General features: G+C 46.8%; 1 protein-coding gene across 1 annotated transcript in view; it reads left to right on the forward strand.

The window, feature by feature from the left end:
- The first annotated feature begins 278 nt into the window (after positions 1-278).
- The window catches only part of Tiam1 (T-cell lymphoma invasion and metastasis 1), a 350,718-nt gene continuing 326,575 nt past the window's right edge, over positions 279-24,421 (forward strand). The window contains exon 1 of the mRNA XM_013027533.1: positions 279-342. The gene's annotated coding sequence lies outside the window, so the exon portion shown is untranslated. The remainder of the gene's footprint in view (positions 343-24,421) is intronic.

A 24,421-nucleotide genomic window follows, 5' to 3' on the forward strand; every position in this document is an offset into this window, starting at 1 on the left:
GCGTGCGCCTGTTGTCATCACTCTCCAGTCCAACTCCGAACGCCCCGCTCCCGTACTCCACGCCTCTGATTGGCTACGCGTAGGCGGAGCGATTGTCAGGAGGACCAATCGGAGCCCGGTTTCCCACGGGTTCCCGAGGCTCCGCCCCCAAGGCTGCCGTCCTGACAGCCCTCATTGGCAGACGGCGAGCGAGCCGGAGCGCGGCGGGGCCGAGCAGCGCCGCCGCCGTCGGGCGCGCAGCTCTGCAGCGCCGAGATCGCTTCGGCGCCCGCAGCCCCGGGGGGCCTCGCGGCCCTACGTGGTGCCGAGCCAGGTCGCGAAGATCCGAGTCTAGCGTCGCCGGTGAGTACCTCAGGCCTGAGAGGGAGCGGGCCGGCTGGCCAGAGCCACCGGCGGGCACGGCGAGGAGGATGCCCGCAGCCGCGGTGCCCGTGACGGGCACGTCCCGATTCCCACCTCCGGCTCGCTGGGGCTCCCGGCGGGTCCTAGCTCCCCCTGATTGGGCTTCGCTCGTATTGTTTTCTGCGGGGGGTGATGCGAGGAGGGACGGTATCCCTGGCGTGTCGCGGTCCCCAGAGGCGCCAGGTGCCCGGCGCCGAATGGGAGTGACACGGTCCAGGCGTCGGTGCCCGGGTTTCCCGGCCCCGGGAGGTCGGCGCTGACCCGCGGCGGCCGCTTCGCGTGCATTTGTCGGCTGATTTTTAATCAACTTCGGGGAGGGCGTGCTCGTGTGTGTGCCGGGGGGAGTGGTCTGTGGTCTGCGGGTCTGCGTCCCCGACTCGGCGGGCACGTCCGTGGGCCTGGCGTGGGGACCACGCTGCCGCGGGGCGCTCACCTTGACCATCCGTCCGTGTGGCTTCTCCGGGGCCGGGCACCTTGGGCCGAGAGCCCAGGGGCGGGCGCACAGGATGGGCAGCCGGAGCAGGGCCAGGGAGGGGGGCGGGTAGACAATGAGTGGTCCTGGCGGTGGGGGGGCAGAGGGTCCGGTGCACTGTGCCGTTGGGTCGCATCCACGACCCCCCCATTCCCCCGTTCCCTCTCCTGCTCTCGGATGTCGCTGTACCCCGAAGCTTGCTGTACCCCGAAGCTTGCCAGCCGGCTGGGGACCCGCGTGGAGTCCGCTTTTGTTTACAAGACCTCGTCCGGGGGTGAGAACTGCGCTCCCCGGGCTCTGTGGCGGCCGCGGCCGCGTGCCCTCTGGAGCGAGAAGTTGATGCTTGCTGTCAGGTGACGCCTCCCCCCTTCTCCCCCCGCCCCCTGCTCCACAGCCTGGGGAGGGGGGCCCTAGGCTTTAGGGGAAAGACCCAGCGCCTTGTCACACCCCGCGCCCTCAGGTGCCCTGCACCCTGGGGGCATGGGTGGTTTGGTCTGAAGGACCTCGGAGTGGTGGCCGTCGGGGCTCCCGGTCCTCCCTGTCCCTTTCCAGTCATGTCTTCTGGTCGTCATTCGTTGGCTGGCAGGGTTGGAAGGATGGCGCGAGCCCTTGGGGACACTGGGCAGTCCGTGCCTGTCTAGTGGTACCCACCTGGATCTGTGTCCCGAGCCTGCCGAGCTGCAGCCGAGGGCTGGGCCTGAGGCCACACAAGCCCGACCAAGAAGCTGGCCCAGCCACTCATCGCAGTCTCAGTTTGCGAGCATGAAAAGTAGGGATGGGAACCTTTCTGATGTGGGTGCTTAAGCAACAGTACCGTTAAGTGTGACAGATCAAACACTGTAGTAATGCAGAGTCTCTGAGAGAGGAAATGTGAGTGAATCCTGTGTTATTCCTCCCCCCCCCCACTTTGTGTGTGTGTGTGTGTATTCTCTATCCTTCCAGCCCCAAGTTTATTTAAAAGGCATGAAAGATCATTGCTCATGCCTGAGACCCTAGCTACTCAGGTGGCTCAATTTGTGATCTGAGGATCACAAATTGAAGCCAGAATGGGCAGGAAGCACTGTGAGATGCTTACTTCCTGTTAAACAGCAAAAAGCTGGAAGTGGAACTGTGGCCCAAGTGGTAGAGCACCAGCCTTTAGTGAAAGAGCTAAGGACAGGACCCAGTCCCTGAGTTCAGTATTGACACACATGCGTGTGTACACACACGGGCATGAAGGACTGCACTTTTCAGCTTCAAACAGAATTTATTTTAGTTGGCCTGTGATTCAATTATACTTATCTAATCGCTAGGAGCTCCTTTTTATGTGTTTGATTTTCCATAGGTTTTAATTATTCCTTCTTCCTCAAGACTGTGATACGGTCCAAGATACAGGCCCTGGTGGGAAGAGGTTGCTGGTGAACCAGTAGCAGATTGAAAGAGCTGGAGGAAGGTTTGAACAAAAAGATCTGGAGGCTGTGAGGAGCATTGGCTTATAGAGCTGGTATTGAAGCTCCGTTGTGTAGCTGAAGTTGGTTATATCACTGGATTCCTGTATAGTCTTCCTTTGTGCCTTGAAGTAGAGAGCGTGCTGAGGAGGAGCCTCTAAGTGGTAAACACTGAAGTTGCTAAGTAATTATGTTTGAATAGAGGGGAAATAAACTTAAGGAGGAGGCTGTTGAATAGGCTGGAAAGGTAGATGTGAACAAGCAGTTTCATTGAATACCTTCAAAAGTTCTCAATGTGTTTTGACTTGTGTTTCCTCTGGTCTCCTAGTTTTGTGTATTGATCATTTTGTTTAGGAAAAGAAGAGAAACTAGTTTTGTATTGTAATCATTAAAAAAAAAAGAACTACTTAAGATAGACAATTTCAGGCTTGTTGACAGACTGACATATTACTGAAGCAGTGCTTCCTGTTTTCACACCTTGATTTTTGCCTGTTGAGACAGATTATTGAGCTGGGTCCAATAACCCATCTTTTGAATGTAGGCCTTTGCCTCCAATCAGAGGCCTTTGCTAGCCAAAAACAAGCAAATAAACAAACATAAACCAGGTAAAAGATTTGTAGCCTGACCAGTGATTGCGGAAACCCCTGGGGACTGTTCCCTGCCTCACCTCATTCTATCCCAGTGGCCTGCCCAAGTCACCCCAAGTCCAGGCTGACTGCCGCAAGCCTACCTCGTGTTGTTGAAATGAACAGAGCTGGAAGTATTCTTGCTAAATATCAATTAATAAATGGGTTCCACTTCCAGGTTCTCAGAAATGATTCCAGTTGTTTCTGCACTTGTTCTGGGAATTGGCTGGGATACTGAAGGCGTCTCCCCTTCCCTCCCCCGCAGCTGTCTGGGGATGGAATCAGTTGGGGACCTAAGCTTAAAAGGGAGCATGAGGTTAGGAAATCTCATTAGCTGACAATTTAACTACACTCTGATGCTCCTCTAAAGGGTTAGGACAAAGGATACCCCTCCCCCTCTGGTACAGAAAGGAAAAGCCTCCCTCCTCACTCTCACCTCCCTCCCAAATTCCTGCAGTTTGGGGAGCCCTGGAACCCCAGGCCGAGAATTCCTCCCAGGAAGCTTTGCTCAGGGCTTACTTGGTGCGCAGGTTAATGCTTCCCCGCATCTCCATATTGACTGGAGTAGACCTGATCTGGGGGCTACAGCACTTTCAGAGATACCCAGTCCACAAGCCAGGTTAGAAATCACTTGGAAGCCTTGGCTAGCGTTTCATGCCAGGGACGGCTGCCTGTTGGAGGTGTGCAAGCCACCTGGGCGACAGGCCAGAGAGTTTGGTTTTTATAGAACACCAGACTTGGCCTTGAAAAAGATCCATGTTTTTGTTTCCAGTTATTTGGTTATTGTATCAAAAGCATAGCTTAGCGTGTGAGAGTGTATGTTTTGAGTATATGTATGAGTATGTACCCTTTCAAAGGAAAAAGCAATTCAGTTGTTCCTTTGGGTGTGAGATGATACTAGGGTTTGCACTCAGGGCTTCATGATCTCCCTCAGCTATGTATTTGTGTGTGTGTGTGTGTGTGTGTGTGTGTGTGTGTTTGCGCGCGTGCCAGTCCTGGGGCTTGAACTCAGGGCCTAGGTGCTGTCCCTGAGCTTTTTTGCTCAAGGCTAGTGCTCTACCACTTAAGCCACAGCTCTACAACTGGTTATTTGGTGGTTAATTGGAGATATGACTCTCAGCACTGCTCACAGTGGCTTCAAACTGTGATCTTCCTTAGCTTTAGTTCCCCTAGGCTGGTGCTCTACCACTTATTTGAGCATACATCCACTTCTGGCTTTTTGCTGATCAACTGAAGATAAGAATCTCATGAACTTTACACTCCTGGCTGGCTTTGAACTGCCATCCTCAGATCTAAGCCTCCTGAGTAGCTAGGATTACAAGTATGATTCACTGGTAGTTGGCTTTACAGTTTAACCAACTGTGTTGGCATCACTTTCAGTTCCATAAAACAGAATAAGTGTTCTGATGGACCAGAAAAAGAGGTGGGATTTATGAATCAAGAAGGGCTTAAAGAATGCAGAAAACAAACAAGCAGGTTGGTCATATGAAAACACATTTTATTTTCCACATTGAACAGGCAGGTAGAAGGTTTCTTTTTTTTGTTTTTTTTGGGTCAGTCCTGGGGCCTGAACTCTAGGCTTGGGCGCTGTCCCTTAGCTGTTCAGCTCAAGGCTAGTGCTCTACCACTTGAGCAATAGTGCCACTTCCGGCTTTTTCTGCTTATGTGGTGCTGAGGAATTGAACCCAGGGCCTCATGCATGCAAGGCAAAGCGCTCTACCACTGAGCCACCTTCCCAGCTGAGGGTATGTTTTTACATATGGTTCTTTGTCCTTTTGTTTTCCGTTTTTTTTCTCCCCAGAAAAATCTGATCTTCAAAGCTCCAGCAATCCTTTTCTCTTATTTTTCCACCCCAAATTTGAAGTTATTTTTTTTCTTTCAACATTCCATTTTATATAACTTCTGTTTCAAAGAAAAAAAAATCCTCTGTGGTCATTGTGGGCCAAATCACTTATTTGGAAAAATTAAAGGGAAAGAAAGGAGGCCCTGAGAAATAAAGCAGCGCTCAGCAAGGAACAGAGTGTTTCAGGCTGAAACAATGATCTAGTGTAGGAGTGAGGCCATATTGATGGTTAGACACAGTGTTGCCCTTGAGCCTCCCTCTCAACCTCCAGGCACCTTGGTCCACACCCTTGCTGCATAAGCTCTCCTCTGTTCTCCTGGTCTCCAGGGCCTTCATTAAGAAATTCACAAGGGCTGGGGCTGAGGTATAGGAATTAGAGAGATTCTTGCAGTACTGGTAGATTCTCCTAGAATATTTGGAAACTCTGTGTGTGTATGTGTGTGTGTACAGTACTAGGCTTGAATTCAGGGCCTTACACTCTTGCTTAGCTTTCTTGTTCAGGACTGGCACTTTACCACTTGAGGCACATCTTCTGGCTTTTTTTTTTACTGGTTAATTGGAGGTAAGAATCTCTTGGATTTGTCTGCCTGGGCTGGTTGTGATTCTCAGATCTCAGCCTCCTGAGTAGCTAGGATTAAGGGGTCAGCCTCTGATGCCTGGTGAATTTCATTGAAGTATACATCTGTTCCATTTTACCATTTATTTTTTGCAGTGCTTGGACTAGAACTCAGGTCCTCACACATGCTAAACTCTACCACTTAGGCATACTTGCAGTCATGTGTCGTTAATGACTGTTAGTAAGTCTCTTACTGTATCTGATTTACAAATGAAACGTTACCATGGGTATGTGTATATGGGAGCACATAATGTACATCTGAGTTGGAACTCTCTGACTTCAGAGATCATGGAATTTGGAACTAATTCTTCTCCTTCAGATAAGGGATGACTACTGTGTACAGTTTTCTGAGAGAGAAAAGTGTCTGTCTTGGAGTAGAGGCTCACTAGAGGGGAGACTAGACTATTGGTATTCAGTTACTTTTCCTCAAAAACCCCAACACAGGGCTGGGAAGGTGGCTCAGTTGAAGAGCGCTTGCCTTGCAAGCATGAGGCCCTGGGTTCCATTCCTCAGCACCACATACACAGAAAAAGCCAGAAGTGGCACTGTGGCTCAAGTGGTAGAGTGCTAGTCTTGAGCTCAAGAGCTCAGAGACAGCGCCCAGGCCCAGAGTTCAAGACCCAGTGACAACCCCCCCCCCCCACCAGGAAAAATATCCCAGCACACTTTTGTGTGTGTGGGGGGGGGCAGGAGGCAGGATAGCTTGCAGAAAAAAGCTACCCAAGGTAGTGCACTCTCCTATCTCCCTCCTTTCTCCTTTCTCCTTGTAAACATGCATCCAGCCTGTTTCCTGCTCCTGCTTCCCTGGCCAGCTCTGCTCAAGTGATAAAGAGCCTGAAACCCAGCAGGTCAGGCGTGGAGGAAGAGGAGGGGTCTGGGAGTGGGTGTCGGGGCCACCAAGTGGCAGGATCGGCCATGAGGGAGGAAGGAGAGGTGTGGTGGAGCAAAGGTAAGCCTGGCCCCCCAGGTTGAGTTGGGGGTGTGGAATGGGAGGCTGCCTTGTGGCCCATCCTCTGCTCTATTGGATACCTCCTCTGTGTGTGTGTGTGTGTGTGTGTGTGTGTGTCTGTGCGCGCGCAAGCAGCTATGAACCCACAACCTATCCCTTAGTTTTTTCTTTCTTTCTTTTTTAACTCAAAGCTGGAGCTCTACCAATAGCTCCACTTCTGGCTTTTTGCTGATTAATTATAGATGAGGGACTCACAGACTTTCCTGCCTGGGCTGGCTTTGAACCAGGATCCTCAGATCTTGCCCTTCTAAGTAGCCAGGCTTACAGACGTGAGCCACTGGCAGGGTGTTTGGGGGAGAGATTGCATCCGAAGCCCAGCTTGCTCAGGGCTTCATCTCGTTCAGTCTGCGGACTTGGGCTTGGAGTGATGGCTGGCCACATTTCTGGGAAATGATGACTTCAGGCAGGACTGGCTCTGAGACTCCCCAGCTCAGGCTTGGGGCTGGGCCTTGGGGTGTATTCTTGTCCTGACCTTCTTTTGTGGTTTTGGTAGAGCCCTGACCTAATTAACTGACAGTATTCGGTTCTTTTCTATGTGAACATAATAAATAAATACATCTCCAGATTCTCCCAGGCCACCTGGATGTCCCCAGAAAGTGATCCCTAAGGGACAAGTTCTTCACCGTGGTGAAGGCTCCCCAGATCTGACGGCCACTGTGTCCGCTCCCACCCTCAAGACCCTGTACTCTCTGTCTCCCCTGGACCACTCCTGCCTCTGTCTGCCTGGGGTCATTATTGATCCCACACCTGGCATCCTCAAAAGTGCTCTGCTTTGTGCCCCCCCTCCAGAGCCCCTCGTACTCCACCCCACATCCCAGTTGTAACCCTGGTGATGTTTTCAAGACCTGTGTACATGGCCTTCATTCTTTTTATGTCTTTATTGTTTTGGTGGTACTGGGGTTTGAGCCTCAGCTCTCTCTATTTTTTCTCTTTAGTTATTTTTCAGATATGGGCAGCAGCTTCTTCTATCGCTATGTCCTGCGTAATGGGATTATAGGCAAGTGCCACCATGTCTTGCCTTACAGTGTCTTCTTGGTAGCAAAGTCCATCGTGGCCTGAGAGTGAGCCGCCTGTGCGCTCACTCTTAGTTTTCCAGGTGTCCAGATGGGTTTACTCTGGAGAGACTCATTTCTTTCTGTTTTTGTTTGTTTGTTTTTGTGTGTTGGTTGTGGGGCTTGAACTCTAGGCCTGGACACTATCCCTGAGCAATTCAGCTCAAGGCTAGCGCTCTACCACTTGAGCCACAGCACCACTTCCAGTTTTCTGGTAGTTCATTGGAGATAAGAGTGTTACTGACTTTCCTGCCCGGGGTTGGCTTTGAACTGCAGTCCTCAGATCTCACCTCCTGAGTAGCGAGGATCACAGGCATAAGCCACCACTGCCTGGCTTCTATTTATTTATTTATTTTTGTTTAGTCGTGGGGCTTGAACTCAGAACCTGGCGCTGTTCCTGAGCTTTGGTGCTCAAGCCTATATAGCCCTATCACTTTGAGCCATAGCGCCACTTCTGGTTCATGAGTGTCTTCTTATCCACTCAGTCCTATAATGTCCAGAAATAACCACTTTGGTTTAATTTTGTTTAATTCTTCTAGTGGTTGTTTTTTTTTTTTTTTTGTCGGTCGTGGGGCTTGAACTCTGGGCCTGGGCACTGTCCCTCAGCTCTTCAGCTCAAGGCTAGCACTCTACCACTTGAGCCACAGCACCACTTCCGGCTTTTTCTGCTTATGTGGTGCTGAGGAATCGAGCCCAGGGCCTCATGCATGCAAGGCAAGCGCTCTACCACTGAGCCACCTTCCCAGCCCGACAGTAACTTTTATCTACTGTCCTTCTTTGTGAGTGGACAATATCCACTTCCTGCCTGCTTGTCCCCTCAACTTCTCTGGTTGCCCAGCTACAGTGCTGGCACTAGGTACTGTTGTTGGTGTATTATGTTTGTTTCTCCAATCCTGACCAAGTCTTGTCTGCCTTGTCTGTAGTTAAGATAATCACTTCTCTTTATATTAAACAAATCACTCGTATTTGCTGTATTTACAGAATTGTGGCAGACATCAGATCAACCTTAGACTATTTCTTTTTCATTTTGCCAGTGCTGGCTTTGAATTATGACCCTCAGATCTCAGCCTTCTGACTAGCGAGGATTATAGGCATGAGCCATCAGCACCCAGTTTAATTTCTTTTGATAGCCAAATAACAGTCCATTGTTGGAATATACTACATTTTGTTTATTTGCTTATCAGTTGATGAACATTTTGTTTGTTTCTAGCTATTGTGAATAGTTGTAGCAGTGAACATTAGCAAACCAGAATTCTTTTTTTTTTTTGCCAGTCCTGGTGCCTGAACTCAGGGCCTGGGCACTCTCTCTGAGCTTCTCTGTGCTCAGGGCTAGTGCTCTACTACTTGAACCACAGTACCACTTCCAAATTTTTTCTGTATGTGGTACCAAGGAATTGAACCCAGGGCTTCATGCATGCTAGGCAAACACTCTTATCACTAAGTCACATTTCCAGCCTAGAATTCTTTAATTATCTGTGTTTTGGTTTTTGTTTTTGCCAGTTGTGGGGCTTGAACTTTAGGACTAGGTGCTGTCCCTGAGCTCTTCACCTCAAGGCTAGCGCTCTACCACTAGAGCCACAGTACCACTTACGGCTTTTTCTGTTTATGTGGTACTGAGGAATCAAACCCAGGACTTCATACATGCTAGGCAAGCACTCTACCACTAAGCTATATTCCCAGCCCTCCTAATCTGTTTTTAGTATAATGCTTTTGGGCATGTACCTAAGCTTGGAGTTGCTTCAGCACAGTACTTCATTGATTTAAAAAGCTCTGTTAATTATGCAAGTTATTTTATTTATTCACCAAGGATAATTTGAAGAAATATCAACAATATGACTTGCAAGTGAGCTGTCTTTAGGTATCAGCTTTATATGTTTTCAGAATGATAGAGATCTTTAAAAAATATATATATTTTTTTAATTTTTGGTCCTCAGGATTGAACTCTGGGCCTGGATACTGCTCCTGAATTTTGTATTTAAGGCTAGCTAACACTCTACAACTTGAAAAACAGTTCTACATTTGTTCCACTTCTGGCTTTTTGGTGGCTTTTTTGGAGATAAGAGTCGGGACTGGCTTTTAACCACGATCCTCAGATCTCAGCTTCCTGAGCAGTTGGGATTACAAGTATGAGCCACTAGCTCGGGGCTCAGAGTGATTCCTTTTTTTTTTTTTTTTTGTGCATTAGATTAGGACAAACGTTCTTAACTTTCTAGGGGTAACAATATCTACAGATAGTCTTGGTGGTTACTTCTGGGAGGCTCTGTACCTTCTGGGTGGAGGCCAGGGACCTTGCTGAGTATCTTGTGATCCAAGGAACAAACCATCACAACAAAGAATTAATTCGCTGGCCCCTTACGCCACTCTTGTAGCCCCTTTCTTTGTTGCTCATTTTGGGGATAGAGTCTCCCAGAGTTTTCTGCTCAGTCTGGCTTTGAACTGTAGTCATCTAGATCTTAGCTTCTTGAGTAATTAGGATTACAGGTGTGAGTCATCAGTAGTGCTGAGTTTGGGCCCGGGTCCTGACACATACAAGGTAAGTGCTCTTCCCCTGAGTTCTACTTACCCTGAACTCTATATACTATTCGTCCATATATTTCATTATGTAGGAAAGGAGCCTATAATTTTCTAGAACTCTCTGGCTGCATTAGTTTTTGGTTATTATTTTACCTGGCATTATGTTAATTTGATAATTTTCTTTTAGGGGATGGAAAGTTCTGAAAAATAAGAAAAAATTTCCAGGTGTTGTGGGCTTTTCCACGCTTGAACAAATTTCTCTCAGCCAATGACACCTGGTAACTATGTCATGAAACTCTAGCCTTGAGCTTCCCGATCTGTCCAGGCTGGTGTGGTGGAGAAGAAATACTATCGCCGATCAGCACAATAGCCTTTCTCCATAGCCAGTTCATTGGGCATTGGAAATATTTTCAGGAAAACGTTAAAGAGTGTCATTCAAGGTCTACTGTGACATTTTAAAAAAAGCCGTGTGAATATTAATTCTCTCATCGTGACATCTGTGATTAGAAATTATAATTTCACTTCTACAATTATATCAATTGAACCGGAACAGTTCACTGTAATTCAAAAGATTCCAACTGTATAAATGTGTGTTTCACTTAACTAAGCAATTAAAAATAATTATTTAAAAATAGATGGAAAAACAAATTCACCCTGTGTTGTTTTCTCCTCCTGTCAACTCATCGCTGTGATTTGAGAGTTCCGTGTTTCTCTGACCTTGACTCTGAATTTTTACCTTTTTTTTTTTTTTTTTGCTGGTCCTGGAGCTTGAACTCAGCGTCTCAGCACTGGCCCTGAGCTTTTTTTGCTCAAGGCTATAGTACTACCACTTGAACCATAGCTCCACTTCTGGCTTTTGGTGCTTAATTGGAGATAAGAGTCTCACAGAAAGCCAAACATTGGTGGCTCAAGCCTGTAATGCTAGCTACTTAGGAGGCTGAGATATGAGGTTGGGGTTTGAAGCCTGCCTAGGCTGGAGAGTCCATGAGACTCTTTTTTTTTTTTGGGTCTGGTTGTGGGGCTTGAACTCTGGGCCTGGGCGCTGTCCCTCAGCTCTTCAGCTCAAGGCTAGTGCTCTACTACTTGAGCCACAGCGTGCCATTTCCGGCTGTTTTTTTTTTTGCTTTTTGCTTATGTGGTGCTGAGGAATCGAACCCAGGGCCTCATGCATGCAAGGCAAGCCGCTCTACCACTGAGCTACCTTCCCAGCCCCTCCTTGAGACTCTTATCTCCAGTTAACAACAACAACAAAAATCAGCATTGCAGCTGTGGCTCAAAATCTCTTTCTGTCCAGACTGGCTTTGAACCATAATCCTCAGATTTCAGCCTTCTGAGTAGCTAGTCTTACAGGTGTCAAACACTGGCACTTAGCAAATCTGAACCTATTGTATTCAACATTTCAGGGTACTTCAAAAGTTTATGATATGTCAGGTCAGTGGTTCATGCTATAATTCCAGCTATTCAGGAGGCTGAGATCTAAAAATCTGAAGTCAAAGCCAGTCCCAGCAGACAAATCGTGAGATTCATGTCTCCACTTTAATTAACAAAAAGCTGGAAGTGGAGGTGTGGCCCAAGTGGTAGAGCACCAGCCTTGAGCAAAAAAGCTGAGTCAGATCACAAGGTCTTGAGTTGAATCCCCAGTATTGGCACCCCCAAAATACTGAGTTAGCCCACAAACCTAATTTGAGATTTCAAGCAAGTATATCCTTCTTTGATGTCAAGAGCAGATGGGGTTTATTTGCAAAGTCGCTGGAGTGTTCATGACAGCAATTTTAGAGAATCCGACTAGCTGCCCATTTTTCACACAGGAACCAGTTTATGTAGTTCATTAGAGTTGGGGGAGCTGGGCTCATGCCTCGTGGACAGGCTCTGAATTTTAATTGCAGTAAAGCGTGTCTTCTCTGCATGTGATCCCGCAGCTCTAACTCTCATCCAAGTCAGGACAAGTGAATTGATGGGCCTCCTAGCAACTAGCAAGTACCCCTACTGCCTGGCCCTTGCTTCATTTCTGCATGCTATCTGGGTACACAGCCCCACCCACAACCACCACAGGCAGTGCTGGGGCTTGGGGAGTCTGGGCTTGCTTGCTGTGATATGGTGGCCCTGAACCTTTTCCTTTTCTTTTCTTGTTTTCTTTCTTTATTTTTTGTTAAAAAAAACCCAAAACCCACAAACCAACGAACCAAAAAAAAAAAAAAACCATATACCAGGGGGCTGGGAAGGTGGCTCAGTGGTAGAGTGCTTGCTTTGTATGCCTGAGGCCCTGGGTTCGATTCCTCAGCACCATATAAGCAAAAAGAAAAAAAGCCGGAAGTGGCGCTGTGGCTCAAGTGGTAGAGCGCTAGCCTTGAGTTGAAGAGCTGAGGGACAGCGCCCAGACCCAGAGTTCAGGCCCCACGACCAGACCTCCCCCCCCCAAAAAAAAAAACACACATACCAAAGAAACCTCTGGCTTTGTGGTTTGAACTCAGGTCCTGGGCACTGTCCCTGAGCTTTTGTGCTCAAGGCTAGCACTCTACCACTTGAGGCACAGTGCCACTTTTGGCTTTTAATTGGAGATGAGTTTCAGGGGTGTACCTGCCGGGACTGGCCTCAAACTTGGATCCATAGATCTCAGCTTCCTGAGTAGCTAGAATTACAGGCATGAGCTACCAGCACCCAGCTCTGTGTGTGTGTGTGTGTGTGTGTGTGTGTGTGTGTATTTGTCAGTCATGGGGTTTGAAATCTGAGTCTGGGCTCATCCCTCAGCTCTTCAGCTCAAGGCTAGTCCACTTGAGCCACAGTGCCACTTCTGGTTTTCTAGTGGTCTTTATTGGAGATCAGAGTCTCACAGACTTTCTTGACAGGGCTGGCTTTGAACCGTGAACCTCAGATCTCAGCCTCCTGAGTAGCTAGGATTATGGGCATGAGCCACTGGCACCTGGTTTGTATATTTTTTTAAGTGTTGAGAAAGGTGGCTTTTATTTACTTGTTTATTTATCCATTTATTTCTGCATATTTTTTCTTGCACTTGGAAAGTGCAAGTATAATGAGTAAAAGGAATGTGACTCCTGTAATCAGAAAAACCACCTTAGTGGACATTCATCCTTGTAGGTAGGGGAGACTAAAGGTCCCCACCTCACATTTCTTGTTGTGTAATCCACTTATACATGGGGATTACTGGCTAGTGCTCTTCTTTTTGAGGACTGGAAAGCATAAAGACCATGCAGATGCTTTGCCAGGAACAAAGATGAGAGAACAGAGCAGAGTCCAGTGACTTATAGTTTGGTGGGAGGCTTCACCCCACGGATGGCTCTCATTCAGGCCAGGATTTAGTCAGGGGTTTCAGCCCTGACCCTTGACAGACTCCTTTTCTTCTCTTCCCCTTTCTCCTTAGATTCTGCTCTTATCTGCACAGTTCTAGTCATGACCTGAGGGTTTTTTTTTTTTTTTGCTTGTTTGTGGTTACTAGGATTAACTCCTGGTTCCTGAGCTAGCCCATCCCGTCTGTCGGTCCTCAGAGTGATGCTTTTTCTTCTCAGTATCTTTTCCCCTCCCCTTTCTCTCCCTTTTCCTCTTCTTCCTCTTCTCCCTCTCCATTTCCTCTCCCTCTTCTTATTGCTCTTTCACTCCTTTTCTGTGTGCAAGTGCCCGTCTGTACTGGGGTCTAGGCACTCTCCCTTAACTTCATCCTCCTGCTCAAAACTGGTGCTTTACCACTTGAGTTACACCTGTTCTGGCTTTGGATATGAGACTCAGAGACTTTCTCTTTCTCTCTCTTCCTTCCTCTCTCTCTTTCCCTCCCTCCCTCCCTCCCTCCCTCTCTCCCTTCCTTCCTTTCTTCCTTCCTCCCTTCCCCCCCCCTTCTTGCCTGGAGCTTGAACTTAAGTCCTGGGCACTGTCCTTGAGCTTTTTTTTGCTCAAGGCTAGCACTCTACTACTTGCGCCACAATGCCACTTCTGGCTTTTTCTGTTTATGTGGTACTGAGGAATTGAACCCAGGGCTTCAGACATGCTAGGCAAGCACTCTACACTAAGCTACATTCACAGCCTTTAGGGACTGCTCTGGCCCAGGCTAGCCTCAAACTGAGATCCTCAGATCTCAGCCTCTTGAGTAGCTAGATTTACACGTGTGAGCTACCAGCACTTAGCTCTCTATTGGCTACTTTTTATTAAATGATCTTATCTTATGCACTGGCTCTTTTGGATATAAAATGTTTAAGAGATGGTTATTGTTATCCCATCTTACAGATGAGAAGCAGAGAGGGAAGTGGAGAGATTATTTTTTTACTTTTTTTGCCAATTGTGGGCCCTGAACTCTGGGCCTGGGCGCTGTCTCTCAGGTCTTCAGCTCAAGGCTAGTTAGTGCTCTACCACTTGAACCACAGTGCCACTTCCGGCTTTTTCTGCTTATGTGGTGCTGAGGAATGGAACCCAGGGCCTCATGCATGCGAGGCAAGCACTCTACCACTGAGCCAACTACCCAGCCCCAGTGGAGAGATTATGAAGGGACCAAGGCCATCCAGCCTGGGTGAGATCAAGTCCATGCTCATCAGATGGCAGCGTGTGGTGGTTGCGGGTGGGGGTGGTGGTGGTGGTGGTGGTGGGGCATTGCTCTTGTCTCTAGTCCCGTCCCCCCATTCCCCCTCCCCCCCTTCTGTCCTTATCATGGCACCACATTCTTTACTTCTCATTTATTTCCTGGTCTTCTACCAGGCAGTCCCATGTGACTGCTGTAATGAACTGACTGTTTATTATAGAATAACAAACCCGTTCTCCTTTTTCCCCTCATTTAATACAATCTACTCTCTCGGAGTGCTGTCAAAGGTATTTTATTTAAGCGAGACCACTTAAGAATGGGTGAAATTTCCTGTTGATGGGTTTTATATACGTGGTGTGTGTGTGCTCGCAGAGGCAAATGGCCATTTAAGTGTGTGTGAGGCGAAGGATCGCAGACTCCGGAAGGCTGGGGACCACTTAGGTCTGTAACCCTCACTCTCACACCAGCTGCCCAGCTCCACAAGACCTTCTGGGTTTCACATTGATGGGCCCCTTTACTGCTCTGACACCTGTTTAAATCTGGTGTTTCCATTACCGGGAGGCCCAGTAGGTGGCCTCTGGGATGAAGTGTGCCCCTCCCACCACCAACTGTGGAAAATCCATTCTGGCTTTTTGTTTCAGTGACAAATGTAAGAAATGTTCGCAGTGACCCCCGACCCTTGCTTGTAGCTAAAAATTCAGCCTTTAACAATGGACTCAGGAGAATATTGTTGTACACACACCTCTTTGAGAAGAAAAGCGCTTTGAAAGCATGTTATGCGGACGTGGCTCCGTGAAATCGTGTGACATTCAACTTGCGTGGTGACAGCATTCTGTGTTAGCTCCCTTTGAAACGACCGCCATCTCCAGGCTGGCAGCTTTACTGTGAATAGCGCAGTATAGTTCTGGTTGTAATGCAGTATGCATTCTATATGCAGTGATGCATATATCTGCTTATTTATTTTTTGTGTGTATGGAGATTGAACTCAGAGTCTATCATTCTCAGCTGGCTTTTTTTTCTAAGTCTGGCACCCTACCACTCTAGCCACCCCTCCACTCTGGCTTTTTACTAGTTGGAGGTAAGACTCATACTGACTTTTCTGCTGGGGCTATCTTTGAACTGTGATTCCTCTAGTCTTAGCCTCCTGAGTAGCTAGGATTGCCAGCATGAGCCACAGGTGCTCAGCTTCATTTGCTTATTTTTTTCTTTCAAGAAACAAAATTATTGAAATCAAAAGTGACATACATACAGAAGAGTGTGTATTATTGTAAGTATATATACAACTGGCTGCATTCTTACAGGTGGAACATTCCTGAAACAAAATGTGATACGACCCCAACATTTTCCCATCAGAACTTTCTTTTTAAATTATGATTTATCTAATGACTTCTTTTGTCTTTCTGTTTACGTGGTACTGAGGAATCAAACCAAGGACCTCATGCATGTTAGACAGGTACTCTACCACTAAGACACAATGGCAGCCCCATCAGCACCTCCTTTTTTTTTTAAAAAATGTTTTTTATTGTAAAAGTATTGTACAGAGGGGTTACAGTCTCATGAGCAAGGTAATGAGTACATTCCTATCAAGCATTGTTGCCTCCTTTGCTTTTCCCCTATCCTCCCTTAACTCCCACCATCCCCCCCCACACCCCCCTCCCGCCCCAGCCTAAAATGTAAAGTTTGTTTTTCAACATAGTGCATAGTGTCTTGCACATCTCATTGTTACAATGGATCAACCTTTATCCCTATTTAAGCATTTTGTTTTTTCCCTTCCCCTCCCCAAGCTAGAGAAGTGTATATACACGATGCAGGGCACCGACATCAAATACAGTGAAAACAGGGGTTATACCATGGGACAGGAACATACAAAGAAACAAAATATCACATGGTACATTATAAATATGTTAGGAACAATAGCAAGAAAGAAAATACCACTTGGGTCCCTATCTTGAGGTTCACTTCGCTGAACATCATCCTATCTGGTCATATGTACATAGCTTTTGACCTTTTCTGCCTGGCCCAGATATACTAGTTATTGCAAATAAGGGAAACCGTGGGACCTATGTTTCTTTGGGCCTGGCTTACTTCACTTAATATAATTTTTTCCAAGTCTTTCCATTTCCTAACAAATGGGGCGATGTCATTCTTTCTGATGGAGGCATAGAATTCCATTGTGTGTGTGTGTATCACGTTTTCTTGATGCATTCATCTGCTGAGGGCCGTTGGGGTAGGTTCCGTGTCTTAGCTGTGGGAATAATGCTGCAATAAACGTAGTTGCATCAGCACCTTCTTAAGAGCAGCCCCCGTCCTGACTTGTAACGAGGTAGACTTGTCTTGGAACTTGAGAGCAGTGGATGCCCCCAGAGCTTTGTTGCCATGTCCTGAGAAATGTGTCGCAGGATGGGTTGTTGTGTGTGAGCTTCGCAGAGTGCACCTAGCATGAGCTAAGATGCCTGCAGTGTCGCTAGGTATTGGGGGCGTTAGGGGATCTGTGTCATCTGCCAGCCAGTTGTGCCCTCGTGCCATTAGGGGGCCTGTGCATGCACTTGTTTACATTTGGCTTTCTGTTCACTTGTAACTTTCAAGTCCAAAAGTTTTCTTGACTACATTTGATTTTTTTGGGTCTTTGTTGGTACTGGGATCGAACTAAGGGCATTGCACTTGCTAGGCAAATGCTTTGCCACTGAGTTACATCCCAGCCCTGTATTTGAATATTTGAATATGGTATGATAAAAAAATAAATAGGCTGGGTATCATTGGCTTACTTTTATAATCCTAGCTACTCAGGAGGCTGAGATCTGAGGATCAAGATTCAAAGCCAGCCTGAACAGGAAAGTCCATGAGACTCCTATCTCCAAATAACCACCAAAAAAACCAGAAGTAGAAGAGTGGCTCAAATGGTAGAATGCCAGCCTTGAACAACAAAGCTAAGTGATAGTGCCCAAGCCCGAGTTCCAGCCCCGGTTCAACCCCCCCCCCCCACCTTTCCTCTGGGATGTGAAATTTAGAAATTCCAGAACCCAGATACTGTGTAAAGGGAAAATGTAACCCAGGCAGAAAGTAACCTAAAAGACCACGCAGACAAGGTCACGTAGAGGAAAAGATTTATTGCCAGCAGAGCTGACAAGGCCAAGTTCTCCTGAGGAAAGGGAGAAGAAAATGGCACTGGCCGGCTCCTTGGAGGCCCGTTTTATACAGCTGGAGGCTGGGGGTGTTTTACCCGAGGCAGGAGCTGGGAGGTGCCTCACCGGCCCCAAGGGCCTTCCAGGGCAGGGCTTAGGCCTGAAGGGGTGTCTGCTGACTTTCAGAGTGAACCTTGGGAAGGGACAAAGCCCCGATAGAGAAACAGTGCTGGGTTTGTCCCAAGGCTTCCCGTGGGCAGCCATTTATAACCTCATGAGACTTCAGGTGGGTCACATCCCACAAAGGTTAGTAAAACCTAGTATCTATCTTTTCCTCATTTTAATCACTCAGAACTACTTTGTATCTGTTTTGATTCTAAGATCATCTGAAAAAAAAATGAGAATAAGAAGCTGCTGGATTAGCTGATGAACTCTAGGACACTGAGACAATGTCGAAGGCTTCAAATACCCCAGCAGTGACTGTTCTTTTACATTGCTGAGGCCTGAGAACATGTATGAACAACATTTGTTGTTGTTGTTATTGTTTTTTGGTTTGAATTCAGGGCCTCATGTCTCTCTTGGCTGCCTTGTTCATGGCTGATGCTCTATTACTTGAGCCACACCTCTACTTCTGCCATTTTTGTTTTGTTTTGTTTTTTTTTGGTCGGTCATGGGGCTTGAACTCTGGGCCTGAGCACTGTCTCTCAGATCTTCAGCTCCAGGCTAGCACTTTACCAAGTGAGCCACAGCGCCACTTCCAGTTTTTTGAGATTTTATTGGAGATAGAGTTTCATGGAGCCGGGCACTGGTGGCTCACGCCTGTAATCCTAGCTACTCAGGAGGCTGAGATCTGAGGATCGAGGTTCAAAGCCAGCCCAGGCAGGAAAGACCGTGAGACTCCTATCTCCAATAAACCACCATAAAACCGGAAAGTGGTGCTGTAGCTCAAGTGGTAGAGCGCTCGCCTTGAGATGAAGAGCTGAGGGACAGCGCCCAAGCCCAGAGTTCAAGCCCCATGTCTGACAAAAAAAAAAAAAGAGTTTCATGGACTTTCCTGCCTGGGCTGGCTTTGAACCACAATCCTCAGATCTCAGCCTCCTGAGTAGCTAGGATTGTAGGCATGAGTCACCAGGGTGCCCTCCCCCGCTTTTTTGAGATGTCTTTTTTGTTTGTTAACTAGAGATTAGGGAGATTAGAATATCTGCGATTTGGCTGCTTGCACTGGCTTTTTTTTTTTTTTTTTGGTCTGGCTTGGGGCTTGAACTCTGGGCTTAGGTGCTATCTCTCAGCTCTACAGCTCCAGGTTAGCGCTCTACTGCTTGAACCATTTCCACTTTCCGTTTTCTAGTGGAGATGAATCATCTCACAGACTTCCTGCTGGGGCTGGCTTTGAACCTAGTTCCTCAGGTCTCAGCTTCCTGAGTAGCTAGGATTAAAGACATGAGTCATCAATGCCTGACAGGGCAACAGTTTTGACCAGTTGGCTGGAAATAGGATTTGTGCATGCTGATTGCAGATTCTTCACTAATTTGTGGTAGAACTCAGAACAGGACAAGCCATTCATCAGTGAGCCCAGTTATCTTTGAGTTTACTGTTAAGTATAGTTGCTTTCTCAATGAAAGCACTAGGGTAATGACTCATTGTTAAGGCATGGAGAAGCCGATGCTGGTGGCTCATGCTGTGATCCTAACTACTCGAGGCTGAAATCTGAGGATTACAGTTCAAAGCCAGTTCAGGCAGGAAAAACCCTGAGACTCATATATCTTTAAGTAACCACAAAAAAGCTAGCAACACAGTATGACCCAACTGGTAGGTAGAGTGACATCCTTGAGCATAAAAGCTAAGGAACAGCACCCAGAACATGAGTTCATGCTCTAGTACTAGCACTAGAAAAAAAAATAGTATGGAGATGCTCTACTGAAACCCTTAGAGGTCAGTGGTGAGCTTGATCATGTTTGGTGACTACTCGGGTTTTAAATCTGAAACTGAGAGCCCTGGAGAGATCTCCTGATTCCATGCAGCCATCGTCCACAAACTGAAGGGGTATTTGTCCCTCGGGCTGAGTGCAAGGCAAGCCCAGTACATCTTGTAATGGGACTGGAATGCCTCATCCTTAGGAAATTTGCTCTCCAAACTTTTCTCTTCCTGGCTACAGTGCAATTATAGTTAGTTGGTGTGTAGCTCTCCTGGCCACTGTGATGATAGCCAGATGTGACCGGTCTGAGCTAGACTTTGCAGTAAGTATAAATTACAGGCCAGATTTAGTAAGAAAGAGAAGAATGTAAGAGGTGTCATTATTGAATTCTCAATATTGATTATACTTCAAAATAATAATATTTATGAACTTCTGAATTGAATAAAATAGGTTATTAGATTCAATTTAATCTTTTAAGTTTTTAAAAGATACTAGATGATTTAAACTTATGTTGTTCTTATTTTTGTCACTTGTAGGGCTTAAACTCAGGGCTTGGGCTCTGTCCCTGAATTTTTTCCGCTCAAGGGTAGTGTTCTACTACTTTGTCACTTGTGGGGCTTAAACTCAGGGCTTGGGCTCTGTCCCTGAATTTTTTCCGCTCAAGGGTAGTGTTCTACTACTTTGAGACACAGCGCCACTTCCAGTTTTCTGATGGTTAATTGGAGATAAGAGCCCAAAGACTTTTCCTGCCCTGGCTGGCTTTGAATCCTCAGATCTCAGCCTCCTGATTATCTGGGATTACAGATGTGAGCCACTGGCACCCTGCCTAAAATTGTGTTTTATTGGATAGCCCTGGCCTATAGAATAAAGCCTGTGAGGATGTTGATAGTTGGGGTCTTAAAGTCAGTCTAAAAGCCTTTGGTCCCTACTGTGGGAGGTCTTTAGGTCATTGCAGGCATGCCCTTGACGAGTATTGTGGGAGCCTAGCTCCCTCCCTGTCTTTTTACTGGATATGAAGTGAGCAGTTTTGCTTTGCCTCGCACTCTGCCATATTGGCTGCTTTAGCAGAAGCCCAGAGGGGCAGACCACGTCCATCATGGACTGAAACCTATAAAAATTGTGAGTAACAAGTTTTCTCTCTCTTTCTGTTCATCTTTCCTTTTTTTTTTTCAGATGGAATCTTGCCATAATTGCCCAGACTGGATTCAAATTGTCCATATTCCTACCTAAACTCCTAAACTAGGATTCTAGGCATGTATTGCCATAGTCAGCTATCTTGAGCAAAAAAATTGATTATCTCAATCATTTTGGTAACAAAGATGGAAAGCTAACTGATAATTTTCTGACTTCTGGACCCCTTCCTTCTCCATCGTACCCCAAAGCATGACTGATGCCAGGAAGTATGGAGAGACTAATTGACTAATTGGAAGGATAAGCAACTTCTAAAAACTGAGTTTCCATTTTCCCAAACTGCCTTTTCGGAACCACAGGCATTTTCTCTGCAGCAATATTAATTTAGGCAAATTTAGAAGATGAGGTAGACTCTATATGAGGGCCTATTGTGAACAATAATAGCACTATACACTTAATTGCTCAAGTTCTTTTTAAAAGCTTAAGAATAAAGAAGTAAGAGTAGTCATAAAACCCAAAAATAGTTTAGAAAAAATGAACCAAGAGATTAAAGTCAATGGCATGGCTGGGGAGGGGCAGCTCAGCGTATCAGGACGCTATTGCATGTGTTGGTTGGTTATACCCACAGTTACCTGTCAGTGCTGGTGTTAAGTATAGGTGGCCTAGGCTGCGTCTGGCTTTAGCTGGGTCAGGTGAAGCCTCTGTATGCTCTGCCCTGCTCCATAGCCAGCATATCAGTCAAGGCTCTGCAGGACAATTACTATGCATTGACTGCTGTTGGTCTCTTACTTGTTTTTCTTCCTGCGAGTTTTTGCTTTATTTCCCCTATGGATGCTGCATTCTTTGCGAGAAGTGAGGATGTGTGTGTGTGTGTGTGTGTGTCTGTGTGTGTGTCTGTGTCTGTCTGTCTGTCTGCAGGTATTAGGGCTTGAATTCAAGGCCTGTCTTCATGCTTCACTCAAGTCTGGAGGTTTACCTTTTGAGCTCCTTCTGGCACTTTGTTGGTTAATTTGAGGTAAGCATCTCATGGAATTTTCTGTCTAGGCTATAGCCTTGTACTGCAGTCCTCAGCTTTCAGCCTTCTGAGTAGCTAGGATTATAGGAGAAGGCAACGGGTGCCCAGCAGATCTTCTGTTTTTTCTGTTGATCATGGGGCTTGAACTCTGGGCCTGAGTGCTGTCCCTCAGCTTTTCAGCTAAAGGCTAGCTGAATCTACCATTTGAGCCACAGCGCCACTTCCAGTTTTCTGGTGATTTATTGGAGATAAGAGTTTCAAGGCCTTTTCTACCCAGTCTGGCTTTGAACTGTGATCCTCAGACCTTAGCTTCCTGATGATAGGTGTGAGCCACCAGTGCCTGGCAGATATTGTGTGCTTTTTCTTTCTTTTTTTTTTTTGGTCGGTTGTAGGGCTTGAACCCTGGGCCTGGGTGCTGTCCCTCAGCTCTTCAGCTCAAGGCGAGCGCTCTACCACTTGAGCTACAGCACCACTTCTGGTTTTCTGGTGGTTTATTGGAGATAGGAGCCTCATGGTCTCTCCTGCCCGGGCTGGCTTTGAACCTCGATCCTCAGATCTCAGCCTCCTGAGTAGCTAGGATTATAGGCGTGAGCCACCAGCGCCCGGCTTGTGTGTTTTTTCTTAATGCTACTGTTTTGGTGGACATAAAATGGATATTCTGTATTTTTCACTCATATAGATAGTGGCTAGTAAAACAAAAAAGTGTCTTTTTATTTTCTTTAATCTTACTTTCTTTTCTGGTGCCTTTTGTCCATTTCTTTTAGGGTGTCTTCCTTCTCTAGTTAATTTTTAAAATTCATTTTTATTTTATTTTATTTTGTTTTAATTATTGGTAGTACTAGAGATTGAATGCGGGGCCCTTCCATATGCTAGGCAATCAGTCTACCACTTGAGCCATCCTCCAGGCCGCTAGCTCATATTCTGTGTTTGAGATTGGCCTGGTCTTGAACTCATGATCCCTTGCCTCCTCCTCCAAAGTGGCTGGGATTACAGGCATGTGTTACTTTACCTAGCTTTCCTCATTTCATTCTCCCTCTTTCCCATTTTTCTTTGAAGACACTGAGCTGTCTTGAAAAAATATGTTTTTCTTCTTGGTCCTTGTACCCCTTCTTTTACCCTGACATCTTACTGTGGTGTCATTTTATCCTGATTTGCCCACCTCAACCTTTCTTACACACTTTTCTCATTAAGGCAACCTCCAGGGATTGGTGCTCCTTTGCAGTGCCCTGTGGCTTTCTCCCAGTACCAGCCAGGCACAGCCTCGGGTCGGAGCTGGTCAAAGGCTCTTCCAGGGTGTGAGCTGATTGGAAAGCAGCCCAGGGAGGCCTGGTTTACTTAAGGTCTTCCAAGCTAAGGGGCAGGGAAAAACCCACTAATGAAATCGGTAGGTAGCAGTAAATTTGGAGGTGTTGCAAAGCCTTCTGAGCACAGAGAATGTGTTAGGAAAACACAGACAACTGCAGGAAGGTGAGGTGCTGCTCAGAGAGATGAAATGTGCCTGGAAAAGTACAAACCACCATCTGGAGGGAAATTAGCCATGGTCGCTGCCCTGTGGGGTGTCAGTCATGGGCACTGTGATTGACTTGGAGCCAGAACTGTGAAGTCTTGTTTCTTGTGAGGGGAGAATCAGTAGGAATCATTTATTTCTTTAACCCCTAAACTCATTACTGGAGAACAGAGCCAGGCCTGGTGTAACCTGGGATTGTAAGATTTAGTATCATAGGTGGACAGCCTGGTGTCCTCAAAACCACTTGCCAGACTCTACATTTTTCAGGCCAGGGGTCCAGGTTGGAAGTGGGTGAGCAGCTGGTAGGGACAGCTGACTGCACCGTGTGGATCAGAAGGTGCCCAGTGTCTAGGCACGTGCCCTCAGGTGTGCTGTCCCCCTGTCCATGGCTTTATAGGTCTCCACCAGCCTTTATGATGTTGCTTCTTTCTAGAAGCTTTATAGCCAAATAAAGCCAAATAGCTGTAGGACTTCTGTTTGTTTCAGTGCAGAACTACTCTTCTCTGATGAGAAACGGAATAGCATGGAGGGTGAAGAGTTGGTATTTTGTAATTAGGTCGTTGTTCAGGCTATTGGACCATCTTGGCTGAGTTGCTTAATTTCTCAGCCTGTTTCCTGATCTGCAAAACGGCTGTATTGCTGGATGCCACTGACTCGGGCTTTAATCCTAGTTACTCAGGAGGCTGAGATTTAGGGATCATAATTCAGAGCCATTAGAGGCACAAAAGTCTGTAAGTTGCTTAGTTAACCACTGAAAGTCTAGATGTAGAGGTGTGGCTTAAATGGTAGAGCACCAGCCTTGAGTGAAAAAGCCAAATGAGAAGACTAAGTCCCTGAGTTCAAGCCCCTGTAAAGTCACCAATAAATAAATAAAGGCCGCATCAAGGCCATTTCAAATCCTTTCAATAGGAGTCCCAGGAGAACCTGCCAGATGAGAATGAGCCGGGATGACAGTAGCAGGACAGCAGGCAGGGACTGAGAGAATACTGGTTCAGGTCCTAAAGGAAGTACAAGGGTGCCGGGTTGAACGTCCTGAAGTGGTCTATGGGCTGGCAGTTCTCCCCTTGACTTCTGACCTGGTTGGTAGAAATAAACATTTGCAGGAGGTTTTCAAAGGTCCTCACCCAAGCCAAAAGGGTGACAGATAAATGTTATGTCCATAACAAGGGCCTAGAATACAATAGAATCTTCTCCAAATGAACACTTGCATCTTCGTCTCTCGCTCATGCCCCCGTGGTGGGAAGGCACAGG

This window comes from Dipodomys ordii, unplaced genomic scaffold (assembly GCF_000151885.1).
Source record: "Dipodomys ordii isolate 6190 unplaced genomic scaffold, Dord_2.0 Scaffold104, whole genome shotgun sequence".
NCBI classification, from domain to species: domain Eukaryota; kingdom Metazoa; phylum Chordata; class Mammalia; order Rodentia; family Heteromyidae; genus Dipodomys; species Dipodomys ordii.